Genomic DNA, 17461 nt, shown 5'->3' with positions numbered 1-17461 from the left:
GCAGCTGCTCTGCTATCCAGAGGAAAGCCTCTTCCTTCTCAGTGTTGCATTCCCTGTTCATTTCACCCACCTATGCTCTTTTCCGGGCTGGCTCTCCTTTACTGACACAGACATCAGCCTGTCTCCTTAACTGACACAGAAATAGAGCCAGCAGGAAGGAAGAGGTTCCCCTACTACCCTTCTTAGTTTTCCCAAGCATCCATTGTCTCCAAATAGATTGTTCTTTTTCTGAACTTTGAAATAGGCCTCAGACGCTTGGCTGAAAGACCTTTCCTAAGCAACCTTAGTGGCTAATACTACTATAGAAGGAACATCAGCATGCTGTACCTTGCCTGTCCTTTGAAAGATGGGTGTGACGTTCGTACAGAGCCCTCAGTCGTTTCACGGACTATTGACCTGTGCACCACGCAACATCCCTCCCCCCTTAAAGAACTTTGGTTCAGGATGGATAACTGAACAGAGTTACACTTCTAATCAAACTGCATCTGACATGCACAGCAAATCAACACATTAATACTTACGTTATACATGCTCAATGTTTCCTTGTCAAACCATTACCCTTCTGAACTTTTCCCTTAGCTGCTCTGAGATGATTCCAAATTGTGTATAGATTAAATGTTTAAACATGTCAAAGTTTCTGGACTGGTCTTCTGGCATTTGGGCATATCTTTCTGCTAAGGTTCCACTAATTCTAGCCCTTAATATTACCATTTGTTCCTCATCCTTTGCTTGCAGATCATTGCATGCTCTTTCAAACGAGATGAGGAGAGCCTCTGGATTATCTTTCTCTTTGAATTCAGGGAACCGCTTGAGATCTACCCTAAACTGGCCTTGGTCCCTTGCGCTATTATTATTATTTTGGTTTTCCCCAGCTGCTAGTTCCAGTCTCCGCATTTCTAACTGGAATTGCATCTCTTTTTCCCTCAGATGGTACTGCTCTCTTTCTTGTTCAGCTTTGTCTCTCTTTCTAATTTAAATTTGTATTCCTGTTCCAATTTCAAATTCTAAAGTGAGTTTAGGTTCTACTGCGTCAGAGGGAATTCCTAATATTTCTTCTAAAATCTGCCCCTCTTCCTAAGGATTCCCATTTCTCTCCCCATCCCCCTTCAGAGCTTTCATATGGTATTTCCTTAACAGGATTTCTAGGCTTTTTGGATGGCATTTGGAGTGAGTGTGATTTGACAGCAAACCAGGGTCAGATAGAATTATTTTTTAAAAAACCCACTGCTATTCCCTCCAGCTACGTTTCCTTTTAGACTCTGGCCCAGAAGTCCTGCACTGGGTCTTTACACTGACCCTGCAAGCTCACTTCACCCAACCACAAGTCTAATCCTCTGCCAGAATAGCTTCAAGTTCTCTTTTTGATTTATTACTTTGGCCTCACTTCACACACTGGGTTTTCCACAAATAAACCAGTATGTCTTCTCACCCAGGATAAGGTAGTCATTCCTCGATCTACCTTTCCCCTCATGGGTGTATTTATCCCACCACTGCTGCCAATTTTGTGGCATTCGTACAGAGCCCCTGCTCATTTCACAGACTATTGACCTGCACACCACTGCTTTATTCTTCCGCTGCCACCAACCAGGTTTCTTCTGGTGAAATACTGAATCTCAGTCAGGTTGTAATGTCAACAACGAAGATTAACGTTTATTGAAGAACACAGAAGTTTTAAATAGGTTCAGAATGGTTTCTCAAATGTGTGCCCTTAACTAGATGTGGCACTATCTCACACTGTCACACTCTTCTCCTTCAGTTCTATCCCTGTTTCCCACTTAACTGTCACAACCGCTAAGTTCGACTTTTACTGGCTCTGTCTCCCCTATCTCCCAATGGTAAAACCCAAGGGCTGAGCCTCAGAACCAGGTAGGCTGCACCTCTGAGCCTTCTCATTGGTCAATCTGCATTAACCATTTCCATCCCCCTGTACAAACATAACCACAAGGAATGGGCAAATGCCACATCAGGCCCTGGGAGGCAGGAAGGGGAGGAAGAAAGGGAGGGAAGGTCTCTGGGAGGGGTGAGACCTTACTTGTTTTCCCAAAGTGGGATAAGACTTTTTGCAATCTTGAAAGCCTAGAAAAGAAAGAGACAAATGGGACCTAGAGCACTCTCCTGATCTGCATCCCAAGAGGAATCTACTGTCTTGTTCATGGATTGTTCCTGAAACATTTGTAGACATTTTCAATTCTAACACAAAGTTGTCCACTTTTATGCCACTGGAGGGGAGACATTAGAGCAGTCTCCACAGATTGCAGCGCAGAAATTTAGAAGATAAGGACGGTACATCCATGGCAATATTTCTCTTCAGATGCACTTACTTGTCTACCAATGTCCAAATTACTGCTACTGTGTCAAGTACTATTCCATCCACGTTACTTTTTTTCCTTCTTGGTTTATGTGGCCCCCACCAGAGGTGCCTCACTGGGTCCCTCGGTTGGCTTCTGGAGTCTGATACAGGCACTCTGCTGTAGAGTTACTAGACCCAGGGGCCGCCTCAGCCTCCCCTGACCAAACTGGTAGTGGAGCAGCTGTAAGTGATGGCCTAGCTGAAGGCAACGAGGTAATCCCCGCATCTGGAGCCAGGGCAGGCTCAGGCCCCTGACTCGGCCCAGCTGGTGTTTGTTGCAGGGGAACCTGTGCAGACTGGGACTCTTCAGGATCAGGCCCCAGACTTGGTTCAGAGGCAAAGGATCCAGTGCAGACTGAGACTCCTCTGGTTCCAATATCTATGAATTTCAATAAAGTATATGTATTAAAAAGGACATGTCTAGTAACCAATGAACCAGCAGAGGGAGGTGTCACAATGAAAGGCATGTCACAATGACCTCTGCAACCTAGCAGCTCCTCTGACACTAGTAAGTTTGTTTATATAGCTTTTAATGCATCTTCAGCTTTTTAAAAATATGTAAAATGTGCTTATTCCTTTATATTCAAGCTGCCATTATCCCTGCACCTACTGAGCATTAATGTCATTCTATATTGCTGTATGTGTCATTGGAAACAAAGAAATCGCCCCTTGCATATTATTCATTTTATTACCATCCTTCACTAGTGGGTCCCAGGGCAGGTTACAACCATCTAAAATTAAGCATTGAAACAGTTAAGACCAATTACAGTCACCAGAACAGTTTGAATCCTGAAAACACATATCTCAGATGCCAGAGGTCAGGTAAAGAGGTGTGTCTTCAGCATATGGTAGAAACTATATAATGAAGATGTCAGATGCACCTCTGGAAAGGGAATGCCTCAACCAACACAGCTCCAGGAGGACACGCCCTTGGATGCCTCCTGAAGATGACCATGCAAGGAGCACAGCGGCTTGGGTAAAGCAGGCAAAAGAAGAAAGAGGCTCAGGAAGTAAGGTCCAAGGACGACTGAGAGGAGGAGAAAGAAGGGAGAGTGAGCAGGAAGGGTTTCTTCTGGAAATGGAGCACAGAGGTGTGTGTCTAATTTATCAGGAACATGGAGGACTAGGCTAGTCCCTCTGGCCCACACTTTCATTTAGAAGTTTGGGGCCTGTCATTTAGGGCTTCAGTAATAAAATGAACACCTCGAATTCAGCCCAGAAATGAACTGGCAACCAACGCAGCTGCTTTCTTTTTCTTTTTTTTAAATTACTTTTTTATTCAAAATTAAAACAAAACATATTATCCAAAAACGTATCATCCATATTTTCCCCCTTTTTTCTTCCCTCCCCCTCCCTCCCTCCCCCCACAGAACCCCCACCCCCCGACTTCCCTCCGTTCCAGTCTTTGATTTCTCTAAAAATGCTGTTTTCTGCATGTTACACAGTTGTATAGATCCTCAAACTATTTAAGTAATAATTATCAATAAAAAGTTTGTGAATGTTTATTCAAAACCAGCCAAGGAATCCAGTTCGCTTTGTTGCGTCTTCTAATACTTTGTAAAGGGTTCCCATTCATCTTTAAAGTCACAGTTATCCTAGTCCCATAGCTTGTATGTCAGTTTTGCCAGTTCTGCATAGTCAATTTTTCTTGCCATGATTCTTTAGTTGGTGGTATAGTGGTGAGCATAGCTGCCTTCCAATGCAGCTGCTTTCAAACAGCAGCTATATGATCTCTAAAGGAAACCCCAGCCAGTACTGTATTTTTCACCCTATAGGACGCACTTTTTCCCCTCCAAAAATGAAGGGGAAATGTGTGTGCGTCCTATGGGGCAAATGCAGGCTTTCGCTGAAACCTGGAGAGCGAGAGGGGTCGGTGCGCACCGACCCCTCTCACTCTCCAGGCTTCAGGAAGCTCTCTGCAAGCCTTGGGAGCCCGTGGGAGTTCCGACGGGAAATCCCGCGGGCTCCCTAGGCTTGCGGATAGCAGCCTGCATCTCGAAGCCTGGGGCGCGCTGCACAGTGCACCCCGGGCTTCAGTTCCCTGACCTGGTTTGGAGGCTGACGGTGGGGAGAAGCGCACTTCTTCCCACCGTCAGCCCCACAAGCTCGGGGGACAGCGGAGAGGGGGAACGCCGCCATCCCGCTGTCCCCCAACCTGGTTTGGAGGCTGGAGGCGGGGAGAACTGCAACCCCCCTGGCTGCAGGGGCGAGAGTGGAACCCCCCCCCCAGCCCTAGCTAGCTCCTGTCAATTTCAATTTATCTCAGTGTTTTGTTTTTTCAACCTTAAATTCAATTCTCCACATTTCCACATCAGGTTTCATTTGTTTTTTAAAAATCCTTATGAAGATACATTGGCATTTTAGGGCTGATTCCTCCTAATATATAAATGCTTGTCTGCTCCGCCTCCCCACTGTCCCCCGAGCTTGTGGAGCTGGCGCCATCCCGCTGTTCCCCGACCTGGTTTGGGCTTCAGGCAGATATCCGCAAGCCGTGGGAGCCCGGCGGGAAGTCGCGCCGGTCTCCTAAGGCTAGCGGAGAGCTGCCTGTTCTGGGGGCTGGGGTCGGGGGAAGCTCGGGCTTCCCCCGCCCCAGCCCCGCGCCTGGGGGGGAAATAATTTTGTTTTTCTTTATTCCCCCCCCCAAAAAAAACTAGGTGCGTCCTATGGGCCGGTGCGCCCTATGGGGCGAAAAATACGTTAATCTGTCTGATGTATTTTGGACTAGTTATCGTTTCCAAGTCACCTTCAAGGGCAGCCCTGCATGGAGTGCATTGCAATAATCTAGTCTGAAAGTTACCAGAGTAATCACAAAGTTACCACTGGTCACATGGAGGAATTGTGAATTATTATGCCATTAAGTTCCATAGACCCTGATAAAAAAAAGTTAAAGAAGCACAAATATCTGAACATGTATGTAAGCATGTAACCATCTTCCCTTTATGGAGGTGGGAGAAATTGACAATTGATGGCCTTGGGCAGATCGTGGTGAGGAAGAAAAAGCGAAGGCTCCAGAGTCTAGGAGAATTGGCCAGAGAACAGGAAATTGACAGAAAAGCATCCAAGATTCTCTCTACATTGACAGGGATTGTGGAAGTACGTGTGTGACAGGAGTGTGGTTCTGAGATGGTTTTCATTTTTATTTTTTTAAAAGCTGGCTATTTCATTCGAGCTCTGGCTGCCCTAATGATCCAGCCTCTATTGGAGACACCTGTCTATTTATCTAGAAAACTATTGTCTAGTTGATGCCCTTCCCTAATCCATATAAGACTGGTTAACATGGGCAGCAATCCTTACCCCACTTACCTGGGAACGAGCACCACTGAATTCAATAGGACTTACTTCTGAGCAGACATGGCTAGAATCATGCTGTTAATCATAGTAGCTATATCCTAGACTCTGCAGAAATCTATCAGTTGCCAGTTTGTACCTGTCGATAAATTGGTTGTGTTCTTTTATCATCCTTCTTACTAGCAAAATAAGCCAAATTAACAGCAGGACACACATTAATTAATGCAGGAGGGTGTATGTGCATTTGTCAAAATACCCAACCTGTTTCATAAATATTATTGTCCGTCTTTGTATGCTGTGTTTCCTATGTACAGCGAGTTCTTTTCCACCCTCCCACTCTTAAAACCAAATCTTTGGTTTGTAATTATAGTTTCAGCATGTTGTTGGGTTATCTTTCTTTTCTTACTTATTCTTCTTATACAGTGGTACCTCGGGTTACATATGCTTCAGGTTACAGACTCCGCTAACCCAGAAATAGTGCTTTAGGTTAAGAACTTTGCTTCAGGATGAGAACAGAAATCATGCTCTGGCGGTGCAGCAGCAGCAGGAGGCCCCATTAGCTAAAGTGGTGCTTCAGGTTAAGTACAGACCTCTGGAACGAATTAAGTACTTAACCCGAGGTACCACTGTACATATATTTTACTTTGTATTATACGTAAATCATTTTAGCAGTAGGAAAAAGTCAAGTCAGGAGTTCAGATGCCATGTTTTCCCGCCATTTCAAAAATCCCACAGGCTGTGCCAAACCTGGCACTACTTTTAGTATAGCTAGTCCATTTGCAGAGAAAACCTTTCTGTAGCTTTCTCTGTCTATAAAGCATGCTATTATTAGGTGCTGTTAGAGCTAGAAGTAGAAATCCCTGGCTCTTGTGAGCCCCTGAGCTTCAGATTGGTGGATCTCTCTAGGCATCAAAGAATTCACAGGTACCAGATCGATTCCACTTGCCCAGTTTCATCATTGGCTCTCTTCAATAGGAAAAGCTATAAAGTCTTCAGGCTGGGACAGATTAACCTGAGCAGTCAACAGAAGGAAACGACTGGCTTTGGGGTTGCTCACTGATCTGATCTCTCCATGTTCACTCGTGGATCCCACCCCACAGCTGTCTACAACTCAACTTTAACGGTAGAACAGAAATTTGATTCAGTTCAAATTTAAGCACAAATCTACCTAATTCACACTAGAGCAAAATACAACGCAACCATCCTTTGACATTCTTGCTTCTCTGAATTTTTGCAGTCAGTACAGTTCTCCAGCCAAGTAATGTGTGTGAAAATGCATGTTTTAGTCAAAGTACTGTACAAACAAGTGTTCCTTTAGCTGTTGCTTTAGTGGAAACTGCTTTGCAAAAATGTATATATGTTAGGCAGAATTGCAGGCAAGCATTTATATATTAGGAGAAATCAGCCCTAAAATGCCAATGTATCTTCATAAGGATTTTTTAAAAACAAAAAAAACCTGATGTGGAAATGTGGAGAACTGAATTTAAGGTTATAAAAACAAAACACTGAAATAAATTGAAATTGACAGGAGCTAGCTAGGGCTGGGGGGGGCGTTGCACTCTTGCCCCTGCAGCCAGGGGGGCCTGGCTTAATAGACTACATTATACTATGAAAATAACTTTTATATGCCCTGGGAAACAAACAAAAAAATGTGTGACTGTTGTGATAATCACTTTATTGTGGTGGTCTGGAACCAAACCTCCAATATATCTGAGGTATGTTTGTATATGTAAATGAAATTTGTAAATGTTAGAGTAATTTTGGTAAACCTGTATGTGATAGTATGTGTTATGTTAAATATGTAGGTAAATATGTTAGATTAGAGTTAGGTTGGAAGTGGAAATGTGCCCCCACTTTAGGTGCAGAAACAATATTGTTAGGGGTGCACTTTGTTTTACAGTAGCATCGCTGATATTCTTGGCTACACACAACCATTGCAGCTGTGCTATTTCCTTCAGAATTCCCTACATCTTTCATCTGCTAATATCTTTTCAGGAAATATTGAAAACCAGTTGTGAGTGGAAAGCTAATTCACTCTGGTGCCTAGTTGAAAATACTGTCCTCCTTCAGCTGACACAATCTCAGCCCAGACACAATCTTGAATCATTTTAGCCCTGAACAACTCTGGTACATGGAACACTTTTGTAGCACCAACATTACCAGGTTGAAAATAATACTCTCAAACAATCATATTTTTGCCTGCTTCGCCCAAAACTTGCATGGTATTTTATTTAAGAGTTGAGGGGGCTTTTAGTTTCCAACCCTGCAAAAAGCACCCTCTAGACAGATTTTTCTTTTTTCAGGAGAGTGGCAAACAAACACAAAACTGTTCACATATTCAAAGTGAGGGGAATGATTTATGCTGTCTGAATTGGCTTTGCGACATTGTCACATGTCCAAATCTAATTGGCTACATGGTACCAGGGCGTACTACTTAATTCCTCATTGGCTAGGCTCACAAAGACAGCATGAAGAAAATGACAGTGTTTTTAAAATTGCACTAAAGCTGATGTCAAGGTGGGGGTGAGCACTGAGAGAGAGAATTGGGGAACATTCAAACTCCTTCCAAACCCCTTGACTGCTACAAAAATATTTCCTGGTGAGCATTTAGGTCAGCTCAGCAGTAATAATTTCCCTCTTTTATCCACTTGTAACTATCCCAGGGCCAGTCCAATATATTTTGGTACCTGAGGTGAACCACAAAATGGTGCCTCCTTCCCCAGGGAAGAAAGGATGAGTGAAGATCTACATCAGGAACATGGGGTGAGGGGGCATAAAAATCTACATCAGAATATGTTTCCCCTGTGAATCTTGCCACCTGAGGCAGTCCCCTCACCTTGCCTCATGGGTGGGCCTATCCTATGCATCCATACTCTTATTACGTATGATGTTCACTATAAACAAATACTGTCATACTGTGAGCACTGATGGGTATTTCCACACATATATACACATATACATATATCCACATGTTGTGTTCATTCACCCGATTCCCCTGTCCAATGACCATTTGTAGATTCTCTTCCATTTCATTCTATCATCCTTATCAACATAGACATTATAAAACTGTCTTCTGTTCACTGGCATCAAAACAGTAGTCAGGTGAATTTTTGCCTTAAGAATTATTTAATAAGTAACATATGTAAATCAGTTGGCTCCATCACATACAATATGCAGCCAATACTAATTGAAAAGACAGCTTTCATCTGATTCTTTCCTTCTTTTTGGGCAAGAAATGTGGGTTCCCCCCCTCCCCCTCATTCCCATTTTTTTGGCAGCTCTTCGGCAGCAGTTAATATCACTGAACATCTGTCCAGCAGGCAAGTGATTATTGACTCCAGCCAAGCATTAGCTTAAAGATTTGTAGGAGATAACTCCCTTGTCTTTTTAACTCTCTAAAGAATGTCCCTAATGCATACAATATTGGCTGAAAGGGGAAATCTGCAAATCTGTTTCTTTTTTCAATTTTTGGAATAGACATTATCATGGCAGCTGTTAAGACAGCATGGATGCTTCCAGTAAGCGGAGCACCCCTCAGCTTAAAGGCGCTTAAGATGTTTGTTTGTTTAGGATTTATATCCCACCTCTACAGGAGAAATATTCAAGGTGGCAGACTATACAACAGAATTAAAACAATATGTTAAACATGTATTGCTAGTTTTGCAGCAGGTATTCCAGAGCAGTCCCATCACATCTGAGCTGGGTGCCATTTTGGTACCCTGCGCCCTGACATAGTACCAAGAGGAGAGAAGGGCTTCCAACCATTCTGAGCAAAGTGTCTCTGTAAATAGTATACATTACAGCAGAAGCAGAAGCTTCACACGACAAAGATGTGTAAAGCGAACACATGATGGAGAGGGGAGGGGAAATGGCATCGCATCTGCCAGCTTCGCTCCTAAACTCCATGTGTTCATCCAGAGGTCTAAAACAGAGTCTCCATGCCTGTGCATCTATTCACTGTGTTCAGGCCCCCAAATGCATGCCTGGAAGTTTAAGTGGCGAACTAATGGTACCTCCATGGGTTCTGTATTTAGGCTGTGCTGTGGTTTGCAAGAAGCTGAATCTTAGCCTTCTTGTTCAATGTGTTTGCTTCCTGGTGTACAGATTTCTGAGTGGTATCAGGACCCACGCCCAGCCTTGGCTCTCTGAAAACATTCCAGTGATTAGAAACACAAACAGAAGGTAAGAGGGACCAAGGTGGTTTTCTCCCTACCACCCCTTGAAAATATCTGTGCTATGCTTTGTAAAAACTCAGTTTTTATTTTTCAATATGTCTGTTTCCAGCTTAGCAGCACACTCCAGTTTATTCCTTTATTCTATTAAGAGATTTCACAGGGTGGTTTACAAAAATAAGATAATATAAAAACATAACACATAATAAAGAGAAATATTAAAACAATTTTCATAACTTACATAATTAACATCCTAGAAATGGCTTAACCCAACAGCCTCTATAAACTCAACCAAAAATGAGATTTATTTCTTAAATCTGGCATCTAAAAAAATACAAGGTTGGGGTGAGACTCATTTCAGTGGCTATCACTGAAAAGGTTGTTCAATGGGCCCCACGCTACACACCATTTAACAGAGGAGGTATCAGGAGAACTTCCTCCGCATATGTTAATACATGGTCAGATTGATACAGGAGGTGGTTTCCTCAAAGATATTTGGGTCAAGGCCATTCAGGGCTTAAAATGTCAACATAAGCACTTTGAATCGAGCCTGAAAGGAAATAGGCAACCAATGTAGCTGTTTGAGAATAGGGATTATATGCTACTCACCCACTGTTCCCATCAACACCCTGGCCACTGTATTCTGCACCAGTTGCAGCTTCTGGATCATCTTCAAGGGCAGCCCCACATAAAGCACATTATGGTAGTCCATCCTGAAGGTTGGAAGAGTGTGAACAATTGTAGCCAAGCTATTACTGTCCATAAAAAATAAATCTATCTCGCTAACCAAAACCAAGCATAGGAATGGCTAGATACTGAGGAGTGGCGATTATGGTTCTAAGACAATGAATTTAAGACAATGAACCAGCTCCTTCAAGAACGGTGTAATCCCAACCAGAACAGGCAGTTCCACCAAATTCCACATTTAGTAAAAATCCAACCATAGAACTTCAATCTTATTTGTATTTAGTTTCAATTTATCACTCCACATGCAGCCAACTACCATCTATGGGCAATGATTCAGGACTTTCATTGCCCCTCTTTATACTGATGGAGCAGAGAGATGGAGCTGGGTGTCATCGGCATATTAATGACACTTAGCTTCAGCTCCCCTGATTGTTGCTCCCTGAAACTTCATATAGATAACATACAGCACAGGTTAAATGCCTGATGACTGTAGGACCACATAGGATAGTTCCTACAGGGTTGAACAGAAGTCTCCAATGCTGCTTTCTGAAAGCAGCCTTGGAGACAAGAATGGAACCACCACAAAACAATGTCCCCAACTCCTCAAAGCTCATCCCAAAGATGCTGTTAATAAAGATGATGTTAATAAAAGTCAGCATGTTTGCACTCCCCCTATCTCTATCCCAACAATGGTGATTGGTGGCAGGCAGCCATTGACCAGGGCTTCAGTCCCCAAACCAGGCATGAAGCCAAATTGAAATGGGTCTAGATAATCGGGTTTTTTCTGAGCATTCCTAAAGCTATTCTGCCAAGCCTTTCTGAGCACCTGACTAGTTTAGCATCACTTATTAATAAACATGACAAAGAGAAGAGTTCAGATGGTACTGTACAGTGACTCTGTGTTCTCTTAAGGGTCTATTTCTATCGACAGCCATGAAGTAGTGTTATGATATCGTTGGGAGTTGGAGTCCAACAACTTCTGGAGGACACTACATTTGCTACCTCTGATCTAGCCCTAAGCAAGTCTTATCAGCTTCAACCAGCATGGCTAGTTGGGCAAGGATGATGAGAGTTGCAATACTTGACATCTGGAGGGTGGTCTGCTGGCTATCCCTGGGATAGTGTTCTGGAGTTTGTCTAGGATGATCTAAGCCCAAAGCCATTAAGCTTTACATTTGTTGCCCCCTGTGTGCAGCTGACAGCTCTTTAGAAGAAGGTTAGAAAACAACTGTAATAAGCAAATAAATACTAGTATTTATGGTTGTCTAGTAGGACAGTTGTAAATGCTGTTAATTCAATATGAGCCAAACGCCCACTGGAGCATTTGTTCCAACTGGAGTTCACTTAGTGCTATCCTAGAATAAGTTGATTTCTTATTGGCTTTCCAATATGCTTTTCACCAGCAAAATTATTTTGACTCTTACTCTTTACAGGGAATGTGGTAACATGATAATTACTGTAGTTATGTCTGTCAGCAGACTTCTTATGAGGCAAAAGCAACCTTGTACCCAGTAGGTACAATTTCTTACCTATGAAATCCCCTACTTCTGCCCTTTCTTTCAGGTGACAAGAAGCAACTTGTGAACTATAGTTTTTTTTTCAGCCTCCCGAAATTGTCAGCAACAGCAGCCATTATTCCACCAGTGCCTGCAAGACTATTTCTGGAAACAGAGCAGCCTCTTTGAAAGCCTGGGCACTTCTAGGAACCTTAGTTTGAATGAATACGTTAGACTTATCATATGCATATATGTAGATCCTCCAAGTGTCACTATTTTCCAGGGACGTCCCTGATTTAGAGAATCCATCCTGGTTTCTGATTTGATACAGGTATGCCCCGCTTTTCCTTAAGATGTCCCTATTTTCAATGGAGATATGTTGGAGGGTCTGGAGTTATCTGACCCCCGAGCCGTCCGAAGGCAGCCTTGTATAGGAAAGTGTTTTTTTAATGTTTAAGGTTTTATGTGGTTGGGGCAACCCAGTAAGATGTGTGGCGTATAAATAGTAAAATTATAATTATGGAATGGGAAGTCCCTAGTTTCACTGGGGAAATGTTGGAGGGTATTATTCATGCTATAAGAATGCTATTGAATGCGGGTGGCGCTGTGGTCTAAACCACCGAGCCTCTTGGGCTTGCCGATTGGAAGGTTGGGAGTTCGATTCCCCGCGACAGGGTGTGCTTCCTTTGCTCTGTCCCAGTTCCTGCCATCCTAGCAGTTCGAAAGCACACCAGTGCAAGTAGATAAATAGGTACCACTGTGGCGGGAAGGTAAAATGGCGTTTCCGTGCATTCTGGCACTTGTCACAGTGTTCCATTGCACCAGAAGCAGTTTAGTCATGCTGGCCTCATGACCCAGAAAGCTGTCTGTGGACAAATGCCAGCTCCCTTGGCCTGAGAAGCGAGATGAGCGCCGCAACCCCATAGTTGCCTTTGACTGGACTTAACCGTCCAGGGGTCCTTTATCTTTACCTTTCAACATGTGGCAAACAGAACATTGCCTGAACATTGTCTCCTTTGACTAAGGGGACTGACCTGCAAGTAGAAAAATGCTTGTTCCTCAGGTGACTGAGCTCAGCTGGACTGTTTTTAGCCAGCATCTGTTCATCAGATTTTAGAGAGTGCTCAAGCATTTGCCAACTGCTTCCACCTTTCAAAACTCTTATTTCAGTCAGCTCTACCATTAGGCAAAGTGAGGCAGCCACCTCAGGCAGCAGAGTTTGACTTTCATGAAAGGGTAGCAAATTATATTCCCATTTCATACAGTCTCTGTCAGGTTTGAGATTAATAATATATACTGCCCTAGTCAGAATCTGTGCATATCATATATGTGAGAATGTTATGTGTAGCTTTTTCTTGTTGTTTAAGAAAACCTATTTCACTTTGAACTTTAAATAAGGGTCATTGATTTTGTTCCATTTCATCTCAACAAAGAAAAATCTCTATCCAAAGAGAAAGGTTGTTCACCATTAAGTGCAAGCAAAGGGGCTCCTTGACCTCAGCCAAGTTGTTAATGAGGAGGAAGCTAATGGGGGAAAATTGATCTCTTCATAATTTATCCAGGGAGACAGGGATGTTGCAAATGTGAAATCTCATTATTATCACAGTTTGGGGGAGTAATATTTTTTTATAAAAAAAAACCTGGAGAAGTCAACATTATTAAGTTTCTTCCCAGCCAGAAACTTTACACTGCAGTGGTGGCAGTTCTGGCCTGTTTTAAATCATTTCTGCATGCTGAGTTCTCCTTTGCTTCCCTGGTTAAAACTACTGCTGTAATAAAGCACTAGTCATTCACTAGCAAATCTTCCAGCTCTCCCAAGAAGCTACAGGGCCAGCCTATGAGAATAAAGTGGTGAGCTATACATGGGCATTATTATCCTGTTTGGGCTAAGCTGATCTTCCTTTACTGCTGCTCTTGCTTAGTTGATGCTCTTACCCCTTTGGCCAATGGATGGGGCCAGAGTATCCTTTCCCTTTGTTTCTGGTCTTAGTTGAGATGGGCAGATGAAGCAGAGCATTCTTTCATGTAGGGAGAGGGCAAGCCAATGGTTGGCCAAAGCACATCTCATCATTCAGCATCAGTGACAATGTGCAGGCACCGTCTAATTAGGAGCTAAACTTGATTCCCCTTCATGGCAGCCAGCTACCCACCTCCACCTTTGGCCTTCTTGCTGCCTTATCTGGGCTGATGCAAAAGGACAAAGGGGGTCCTTCCCAGAGCCAGGTATTCAGGCAATGGGCCCAGGAAAATGCCTTCAGTTTTTAGAATCTAAGCTTAAAAAGTGTTTGTAACTGCAGAGCCATAGCAGGCAATCTTCCCAAGCCACGTTGCCCCGAATTCCTCACTCTGAAGGACCCATTTGGCTCTTTCTCGGTCCCCAAGTGGCAGTGGCTCCCCATTCTTTTTGGCCAAACATAAAAGAATGGGGCAGGGGTCCAGCGGGCAAGGTCATCAAGAGGGGGGAAGCAAGCTCCTTGTAGCTGCTGCTTCTCTGGCCAAGGGACAAGGCCAAGCTGGTCTCCACCTTGCTTTGACGTTGCTCCTAGGAGGTAGCAGGTACAGCCTCTCAGTGACTCGGTCCCTTGGCTGTTGGCAAAGGCCCGAGTGATTTACTGCTTGGTTTGTAATCAGTATTTATATGATGTGTGAATTAATTTTATTCACCGTTTTGTACAACACTCTGGGATCATTTGATGAATGGCAATTAAGAAATGCTTTACATGAATAAATAAATAAGTATAAGGCAACCACACCTCCTCCCCATCGATTGATAATGAAGCCAAGCTAAGAGGGAATGGATTTCCTGCATCCATGAAACCAAAGTTTACGTACCACCTACCACGGTGGTACATAACCCCAGTCAAGCTTGCAAAGATTTACCATTTGCCTGACAATAAATGTTGGAAATGTAAGGAAAAGGAAGGCACATTCTTTCACCTCTGGTGGACGTGCCCGAAGATTAAGGCATTCTGGGAAATGATCTATAATGAACTGAAAAAGGTATTTAAATATACCTTCCCTAAGAAACCAGAGGCCTTTCTCTTGGGTATGGTCGGCCAAGGGGTGTTAAAGACGGATATAACTTTTTTTATGTATGCTACAACAGCAGCAAGAATACTCATTGCAAAGTACTGGAAGACACAAGATCTACCCACCTTGGAAGAATGGCAGATGAAGGTGATTGACTACATGGGTTTGGCGGAGATGACGAGCAGAATTCGAAACCAGGGAAGAGAAGCAGCGGAAGAAGAATGGAAAAAATTTAAGGACTATTTAAAGAAATATTATAAAATTAATGAAAGTTAAAATGATGTTGGATTAGAAAATAAATGGTTACTATTGGTAATGGATAAGATAAGGAGAATAAGTAAGATCAAACTAAGTTAAAATAAGGGAAGATTTGCTGAATAAATGATTAGAAATTGGAATACAGAAAAGGGAGGCATGAGGAAGTCGGGGAAGTAAGGTACAAGAAAATAAGATCTGAAATTGTACTTGTTCTTTTTTGTTTGTTGTGTTTATTGTATTGTATTGTTTTGTTTTTGTTGTTATAAAAAAAAACCCTTTAATAAAAAATTAATTTAAAAAAAAAGAAACCAAAGTTTACGATACCACCTTTCTTCTTCAATACAGTAAAATTGCAACTTGCACGTATTTAACATGCGTGATACCAATATGATGAGGTCGAAGGCTGGCTGGTTGAAATTACATGAATTAAATGCAGCAAAGGGGGAGAGCTTAAAAGCTCTTCTTGTGCAGGGTTTTCCCGGCATGGAAAAATCTTTTAAGCTCTGCACCTTCCTTGCATTCCAGGCTCTGGGGTGCTCTTGTGCAGGCGGGGTCTCCCGAGATCTCTCAGGAACTTGGACAGCCCCATGAAATCTCATGCAAGAGCAGCCTGGAGCCCATCAAGCTTGGTGTGTGTGTGTTTGCAAGGCCTGCTTGGCGCACGGCTCCAGAATGGTAAGGATAATCCTTCAGTCGTGTCCAACTCTTCGTGACCCCATGGACCAGAGCACACCAGGCACTCCTGTCTTCCACTGCCTCCCGCAGTTTGGTCAAACTCATGCTGGTAGCTTCGAGAACACTATCCAACCATCTCGTCCTCTGTCGTCCCCTTCTCCTTGTGCCCTCCATCTTTCCCAGCATCAGGGTCTTTTCCAGGGAGTCTTCTCTTCTCATGAGGTGGCCAAAGTATTGGAGCCTCAGCTTCAGGATCTGTCCTTCCAGTGAGCACTCAGGGCTGATTTCCTTAAGAATGGATAGGTTTGATCTTCTTGCAGTCCATGGGACTCTCAAGAGTCTCCTCCAGCACCATAATTCAAAAGCATCAATTCTACGGTGATCAGCCTTCTCACTTCCATACATCACTGCTGGGAAAACCATAGCTTTAACTATACAAGCCTTTGTCAGTAAGGTGATGTCTCTGCTTTTTAAGATGCTGTCTAAGGTGGAGCAATTACAGCCTGACCTCAAATATGAGCTAGACATACCCACAGGACTTTTTTTTTTCAGCCGGACCTCTCAGGTGGGCACCAGTCCCATTATAATAAGAGGACAAGGGAGGCATTTGTGGTGAGCTCCGGCACCTCTTTTTCTAAGAAAATAGTGCTCACGCGCTCTCTCTCTCTCTCTATATATATATGAAAATAAAATAATATCTTGGTATTACTGTGCTTGAAAACTACCTCAAGATTGGTTTAAAGAGCTTTTTATTCCTCAAAAGTCATAGGGAGAAGTCATGCTTCCTGCTTCTAATTAAGTTGATGTATCGGACGAAGGATTTCTGCATCCTACCTTTTTCTCAGGTTAGCTGTAAAAACCACTCAGCCAAGTAGTGAGACAATGAGAGCTAATTAAAAGCACCAGTGTGGCAGTAGTAAAGTAGCACAGTATGCAGACAAGATCCAGCTCTTCTGCGCAGGTATTTCAACATGTGTGCCCTGAATTAAAGAGCTTGCCTGTTTTTAATAACTCAAGGAGATTAGATAAACAAATAGAGATACATTCTGATAGATAGATGATAGATAAAGATGGATAAACACAGCGTAGATAGATAGATTCTATTTATAGCCTTCTCTTCATACAGATTCCAGGTTTATATGAAGACACACAGAGAGACAGGGTTGACTGCGTAAGTACATAGGTGAATGGATGTAAGGATTATACACATAATGATTACAGGGCTCCATATAAGGATTCTGCATATATATATATATATATATGCGTTATATTTCTAAAATATAATGATCAATATAGCATCTTTCCCTTTAATAGGTCCAAGCAAAATTAAACGCCCAGGGATTCATTTAACCTCATGTGACTTGTACATGGAAAAAAGCAAATTTTGTCGAGATAATTAATCAGCCTTGAGCAAAGCATGCATAAGGGTACCTTTATTCATTAGCTCACTGGAAGGAGCCAATAAAACATAAATTGATTACTTCGACTGCATTATCTTTTCTAGT

General features: G+C 42.9%; 1 long non-coding RNA gene across 2 annotated transcripts in view; it reads right to left on the bottom strand.

Annotated features, from left to right (window-relative positions):
* Positions 1–2515: 2515 nt before the first annotated feature.
* Positions 2516–17461, bottom strand: part of LOC128410112 (uncharacterized) — a 32723-nt gene continuing 17777 nt past the window's right edge. For both annotated transcript variants that reach the window (XR_008329385.1, XR_008329384.1), the window contains exons 3-4: positions 5690–5777; positions 2516–2729 (exon numbers count right to left, since the gene is read on the bottom strand). This is a non-coding gene — a long non-coding RNA (uncharacterized LOC128410112). The remainder of the gene's footprint in view (positions 2730–5689; positions 5778–17461) is intronic.

The sequence above is a fragment of the Podarcis raffonei genome, chromosome 3 (genome assembly GCF_027172205.1).
Source record: "Podarcis raffonei isolate rPodRaf1 chromosome 3, rPodRaf1.pri, whole genome shotgun sequence".
NCBI lineage: Eukaryota > Metazoa > Chordata > Lepidosauria > Squamata > Lacertidae > Podarcis > Podarcis raffonei.
The sequence above is the reverse complement of the archived record's forward strand: the minus strand, read 5'-3'. Positions and strand labels throughout refer to the sequence as shown.